Source organism: Medicago sativa, chromosome 5, assembly GCF_051527215.1.
Source record: "Medicago sativa cultivar Bolivia chromosome 5, Bolivia_mono, whole genome shotgun sequence".
NCBI lineage: Eukaryota > Viridiplantae > Streptophyta > Magnoliopsida > Fabales > Fabaceae > Medicago > Medicago sativa.
The window spans coordinates 62,235,686-62,243,336 of NC_140753.1; the positions used below are offsets into that span (position 1 = coordinate 62,235,686).

General features: G+C 31.2%; 1 pseudogene across 1 annotated transcript; it reads left to right on the plus strand.

Moving 5' to 3' along the window:
• Positions 1-2,255: 2,255 nt before the first annotated feature.
• LOC146923824 (protein neprosin-like) lies at positions 2,256-5,669 on the plus strand (annotated as a pseudogene). The gene is made up of 7 exons (XR_015010932.1): positions 2,256-2,402; positions 2,508-2,594; positions 2,684-2,875; positions 4,238-4,408; positions 4,508-4,561; positions 4,726-4,865; positions 5,255-5,669. The product of XR_015010932.1 is annotated as a protein neprosin-like (transcript).
• Positions 5,670-7,651: the final 1,982 nt, after the last annotated feature.

The following is a 7,651-nucleotide window of genomic DNA, read 5'->3' on the forward strand; positions in this document are numbered from 1 at the left end:
TGAATGATTTCAGTTTTTTTTTAAAAAAAATTAAATAAGGTGAAAAAAAGTAACAAAAAACATTAAATGAGATGAGGAATGTGAAGATTTCACGTGTACTCTTCTTGACTTAAAGTTAAGCAAATGTTTGTTATTAAGATTAAGATTAAGATGATGCAAAATTATCTTCGTGAATCTAGCTCAGTTGGTAGGGGTAATGCATAACATATTCAAGGTCTGTGGTTCAAATCCTAGACAAAAAAAAAAAGATGATGCAAAATTGGCTAATTTTAAAACATTTGATTGACTTACAACCAAAAAGGTGACACATGTTACACTCTAATTTGATTGGCTCACTTGTGACACGTGTTACACTCTAATTTGATTGGCTCACTTGTCTAATGTAGAATTATACAAAGACCTATCATGATTTGTTTAACTCTGATTAGTTAAAATTAAAACATTTCACGATTTGATTTGATTTGATTGGTTGAGAAAATAATCAAAGATCACAGTATTTTACTTCTTCTACTTAATCGACAATATCGTAAGAAAAATTGATTATAAATGTCATTTTCATTTTTAACAAAAGTTCCATAAATACTTATCAAATATTACACTCTAATTTGATTGGCTCACTTGTGTAATGTACAATTCTACCTATAAAGACATATCATGATTTGTTTAACTCTGATTAGTTCAAAATTAAAACATTTTACGATTTGATTTGATTGGTTGAGAAAATAATCAATGATCAAGATATTTTGCTTCTTCTACTTAATCAACAATATCGTAAGAAAAATTAACAAAAATTGATTATAAATGCCATTTTCATTTTTAACAAAAGTTCCATAAATACCTATCATTTTACGATTTGATTTGATTGGTTGAGAAAATAATAAATGATCAAGATATTTTGCTCCTTCTACTTAATCAACAGTATCGAAAGAAAAAATAACAAATTAAGATATTTTGCTCCTTTTACTTAATCAACAATATCGTAAGAAAAATTAACAAAAATTTATTATAAATGCCATTTTCATTTTAACAAAAGTTCCATAAATACATTTGGTAAAAAAAAAAGTTCTATATATATAACGTTAAATTAAAGTGATATTTTAGATATTATTTCAATTATTTAGTGCTTAAATTTGCCAAGATAAAATTATTTGGGGTTTAACGTAATCGATTTTTCCATAAAAGATAATTAAAGGTGTATACCAATTTCATTTATTTTGAATTGAGAATGAAATTTGAATATGCGTGTATTAAAAAAAATTATAGAATATTCCCTTTAAATGATTTCAGTTTTTTTTAAAATTAAATAAGTTGAAAAAAATGTAAAAAAAACATTAAATGAGATGAGGAATGTGAAGATGCTACATGTACTCTTGATTTGAAGCAAGACAAATCTTTATTATTAAAATTAAGATAAAAGATAATTAAAGGTGTATACCAATTTCATTTATTTTGAATTGAGAATGAAATTTGAATATGCGTGTATTAAAAATTTTTATAGAATATTCCCTTTAAATGATTTCAGTTTTTTTTTTAAATTAAATAAGTTGAAAAAAAATGTAAAAAAAACATTAAATGAGATGAGGAATGTGAAGATGCTACATGTACTCTTGATTTGAAGCAAGACAAATCTTTATTATTAAAATTAAGATTAAGATGATGCAAAATTGGCTAATCCTAAAACATTTGACTGGCTTCCTTAAAAAAATAAAAACATTTGACTGGCTTGCAACCTAAAAGGTGGTATGTGTTACACTCTATTTGATTTACATATTAAAAGGTGACATTATACTATAATTTGATTGACTCACTTGTGTAATGTACAATTCTACATATAAAGTCTTATATGATTTGTTTAACTCTGATTAGTTAATAATTAAAACAAAAGATATACTATTTGATTTAATTGGTTGAGAAAGTAATCAATGATCAACATATTTCTCCTTATATATGCCATTTTCATTTTTAACAAAAGTTCCATATACCATTTTATCTTCTTCAAAAAAAAAAAAGTTTCCATATATATATATATATATATATATATATATATATATATATATATATATATATATATATATATATATATACACATTTGGTAAAAAAAATAAAAAGTTTCATATATACAAGGCAAATGTTTATTATTAAGATTCAGTGCCAATGTCATTATTATTTCTCCTTGAATCATAACTATAAAAAGAGAGAATACTAAGCTATGATGCATCATTGAGTCATTTTGTCTTACAAGATTATTGAAGAAAATGATCAATATATTATTCTTTTTCATGTATTTGGTGGCTAACGTTACTGGCCATCAAATTGATAGCATGCAAACCATTGTGAAAGAGGATTTGGACATAGAGCGAGAGCTAAAACTTATTAATAAGACTCCAGTCAAGAGTATTCATGTATTCCATAATCTTCTTATATGTCATTATATGATTCTTTTTGTTGATCTTGATCTTAATACATGGCTTAACAATTTTTCTTTTGTTTGATTATGGTTTTTTTAGACAAAATTTGGATACATTGTTGATTGCATTGATATTAATAAGCAACCAGCCTTTGATCATCCTTTACTTATGAATCATAAGTTGCAGGTATGCACCCAATTAAATTTAACGTCAAAAATAGGAATACTTTTTTGTTTTATTCTAATGTTTATTTATTATTGTTTTATTAAATGTAGAGAAAACCTAGCTTTCAAAATAGAATCCAAAAACCTATTTTGAAGAATTCATCAACTAGGGCAATATTTGGGATTAAGAATGACCAATGTCCACCAAAAACTATTCCGATTAGGAGGACAACAAAAAATGATCTCATTCGAGGCAAATCATTTTTTAACCAAGTTTTAATTGAAAATGCTCCCGTTGCTCATGTAAGTTTTCTCATGCACCTATCAAATTTAAATGCTTTTAATTAGTTTATATTTTTTTTCAACTATATAGTTATTATATGATCCCCGTGAGCTTAGCTCAGTTGATAGGGATATTGCATATTTTTTACAGGGGTCGGGGTTCGAACCTCGGACACCCCCACTTCTCCACATATAAAATGTGTGAGCTCAAGCGGCTACTTGACAAAAAATAAAAAAGAGTTATTATATGGATATGTATATATTGGAATTGATATCATATCTCTCTCTCTCTCTCTCTCTCTCTCTCTCTCTCTCTCCCCCCTCCCCGTGAAACTCTCTGACCTTTCTCTACAAACCGACTTTCTTTCACCTCTCCGATTCACCCTCTCTCCCAAATCCAAACCCTTCACTCAAGATGTAAACCTTTGCCGACGGTGGTGCGATGAGTGGTTCCCCCTCCACATCACCTTTTACCCTGATAGGGTGTTTAAACAGCAGATCTTCCGATGGTTGTGTTGTTCTCTGTGGTTTCCTTCCCTGAGCCTTTGTAGTGCTGATGGGCTTGAGTGTTGGTTTGAAAACGCGTTTGTGGTTGTTTCACAACCAAACGTGTTGGATCTGTTATCCAGGTTCTCTATAAACATTGTTGGGTTCGTTTGATCAAATATTGTTTTTTCTGATTTGGATGCGAGCTTTGTAAGCATCGTTAAAAGCTTGGTCTTGGTTTTCAAGGATCTGGTTGGTTTAAAGGTTCATTTGAAACAGCGTTGGCTGCAGCCACGCCATCGTTGTCGTTTTCATAGAGGTTTAAATATGGTGATTTGGTTCTGGTTTCAGGTTCAATTAGTTTAATGTTGTTGGGTTGAAAATCCTTCTACTTTGGTCTGTGCTTTTGGACTATAGTGCTCGAAAGAGCGATGACTTCTCAATATGGGTCTGATTCATATTGATTTTGTGGCTGTTAACTTGTATGGGTTTACGTAGTAAGTGGTGGTAGGTGGAGCTGTTCCGTGTTGGCTGGAAAGTTTCATTTATCAGTTTTGATACGGAGAAACCATCATTCCACTGATATGGAGCAAAACAATCATACACCACTTTCTTTTGCAATTTGATATTTTGCCCTAAGTTGGGATCGTTGAATTGTACCCATGGTGGATGAGTATGTTAGCTTCATAATTTGTTTCTTCGTTTAAGTTTATTTTGTTACCCTTTAGGGTTGGTCCGAAAAAGTGTAGCTTGATAATGGTTATCTTGCCATTTAAGCGATGTTTATTACACTTTTGTATGTTCTCCCTGGTCAGGTGTACGCCCCCAGTCTTTTGTACTTTTATTTTATTTTGTATATTTGTATTTGGCTTAAAAAATATGAATATGTATATATAGGTTGCAGAAGTCGCTCTCCAAAAAGCACCTAGAGATGTTTCTTATTACGGAGTTGGTGGAACAACTAGTGTTTATGCTTTAAACGTTCAGAAGGATCAATCAAGTGCAGCTATGATGTGGGTTCGAAATGGAGATGCCGATAGCACAAATTTAATTGCCATTGGGTGGCATGTGAGTATCATTTTGTTGATTTATAGTTTGTTTTATTAAAAAAAATATAGTTTTCACACTGAAATGCTATTTGTGTTTGATTTGTCAATTTAATATTAGGTGACTCCACAATTATACAATGATAATGCAACTCATTTGTATGCAGTCTGGACGGTAGGGATTTTTGTTGACCTTTTTATTTCTTCTTCCAATTTTGAGTTTATAAATTTATACACACACCTTTTTCATGTTTTCTTTCAATCTTTTTCATTCAAAGTTAATTATACAAATACAAAATTCATTTATTTAAGATATAATGTGATGTTGAAAAATTACAGACAGATAATTTCCAGAAGACCGGGTGCTACAACTTACAATGTTCAGGTTTTGTTCAAACTAGCAAAAATTCCTACCTTGGTGGAGGATTTGGCAAAACATCTATCCGTGGTGGAGATATTATTGAAATCAAAATATCTATTACTCAGATATTTTTCATAACATAAAATTTCTACAATAATAAAAATACTCCCTCTGTCCCTATATGTAAGCACTCTTTCCCTCTAATAAAAGGGTGCTTACATATAGGGACGGAGAGAGTATATGATACTTATTCATGGGTTTGGATCCTCTCTAGTCACATATGAGAGTCCGGTGAAATCTTGTCCATTAAAAATTAATGCATGTGGGAATTTTAAATGTTGAAAATATGAGAGAGAAGACAATTAATGGTGCAGATTGTGTCATTGCATAAGACTGAAGAGATATTCACATGAGGAAATCCATTCCCCTTATTTATTAAATCCAAATTTTTCATTTGTAATGTGTGAAGATCAAGAAAAGTATATTCACTAGTATAGTTTGTTTATGTATCCAGGATCCTGAAACAAAAAATTGGTGGCTATATAATGAAATGGAGACTCTTGGATATTTTCCAGCATCCTTATTCCCCAAGTTGACGTTTGCCGATCAAGTAGGGTGGGGAGGTAGAACAACAACTCCTAGGGGTTCTCCTAGTCCACCAATGGGTTCAGGATATTTTCCAGATAATATATTTGAACATGCAGGTTATTTTAAACATGTTACATATCAGAGTGACTCCAGAAAGGACACTGGTCCGGATAAAAGTTTGATAAGAACATCCTGACAAACCTAAATGCTTTTCTGCTGAATACTATGGAGATCAAGGACGGGACGTTGGATTTTCTCTCCAATTTGGAGGACCGGGAGGAAATTGTGGTGATTAATTTATATTATTATAAACTTTTACAGAAAATAAAATAAATTAAATTATATTTGTACCAATGTTTAGAACCGTTCACTTCATAATATTATTTATTTGTAGCTTAATTTGTCTACAAATCGTGTTATTTAATTTTTAAAAGATTTATTTAAAAAAAAAATCTTCCTTAAAGTAAATCTTTCGATTTTAAATAGTAAATATCCATATATAATTATTTAAATAACAAGTGTGTTGCGACCAAAAAATTTGACGGTTGTTTCAAAATAACTTAAGTCGCTACTAAAGTTTATTTAAAAAGGGAAAGATGTTGAAAGATCGTTAAAGACACGGTTATTTGAACATCAATACTATTTCTAGCAAAGCCCGTGTTCCCGAACCTATCTCGAATTAGCTTTCCACCGTTAGATCTCCTTTCACACAATACATGGCTGGCTGGACGAAATTCAGATATTTTGCTACATTACACGTTTGTATTGTCGTGATGTCATCGTGATAATAATTGTCGCTTTATGCAGCATTTCCGTTATTTGAAACTATATTATGCGTTCAGGCGTCGTTATGCAAAAAAGAAGGTATATATAAGAACTTTACAACATCTATTAAAAACAGTTACATCTACTTAATTGTGCAATATTATGTTAACTTTGTGTTATTTTTGTTTTCTTTTATTAAAATAATCATTAATAATAAGACTAAAAATCAACATTTTCCACTTGACAAGAGTATTCCATTTTCCCTAAAAAAAAAAAAGAGTATTCCATTTGTCCTACCTGTCTCCGAGTACAATGAAGAAATGAAAAACTCCATAGTTTTTGGATAAAAATTGTTTGATGGTTGGCTTATTTTAAATTATGAAGCAGATTTTTAAGTTTACATAACGACCTAATAAAAATTGGTTTAATGTTATCATTATTGATACTTTTAAGTTTATATTTTATCTAAAATGCTTGTGATTACTATAAATCTAGAGCCAAGAATCTAGATTTTGGTTTTATTGCGGATAATCCGGTTCAGCCCGTTACGGAAATTCCTCATGATTTCTTGCATGGGGACTGGATTAAAGTGGAGAGAAGAAAAAGGAATAATAAAATTAATGCGCGCGGATTCAGTGGAGTATCTGGTAACGTTCATAATCAACATTCCAATAATGCTATTTTAAATATGGTAGAAAAATTAAATAGGCAATATCCTGTTCAAAAGAAAAACGGGAATGTAACAGGCTCATTTAATGCCATGAGTAAAAATCACTTAAAGAAAAAAAGGCCTAGAAATGGAGAAATTCAAGTTGGACCTATTAGTAAAACGGTGCCTTTAAAATTTCAAGTGGGACCTAGCCAAAATTCTCATGGGGTGAATAAAGGAGGTTACACGGCAACTAAAGGCAAGATGGGATCAGGTTTGTCACATGTGGAGCGGCCTAATAGTAAGCAAGATGGAGGTCAACATGATCCTGGACCTCATAATTTGGACACGCATGAAGTTCAAGATCAAGTGCAGCTCGACAATGCTTCTTTGCAGCACAACCAAACTGGGGCAAAGCCTAATGACATGGAATCCAAGGATAAGATTAACGTTGAGTTGCCTGCAGCACTAAATGGAAAGACAAGCAAGCACGTGCATCAAGATATTGGCGAGAATATCATGGGTTTGACCCATGACACCAATATGATATTAAACTGATGTATCCTTTTTTAGGGATTTATTTAGTGGTTATTTCTTTTTTTTTTTTTAATGATTATTATTAACTGGAATTGTAGAGGTGCTCAAGGAATAAACTTTCGGCGAGCACTTAATAATTTTTGCAGGAGAAACAAAGTTGACATTGTGGCCTTACAAGAGCCACGATGTAGTGGGAGCATCGCTAGAAAAACTATCAAAAAGCTAGGGTTTAAGCATTTTGTTATGGCCGAGGCTAGGGGTTTTTCTGGAGGAATATGGATAATGTGGAATAGGCCAGATATTAAGATTCAATTAATCCAAAATGATTTTCATTTTCTTCATGTGCAGGTAAGCGAGAAAAACAT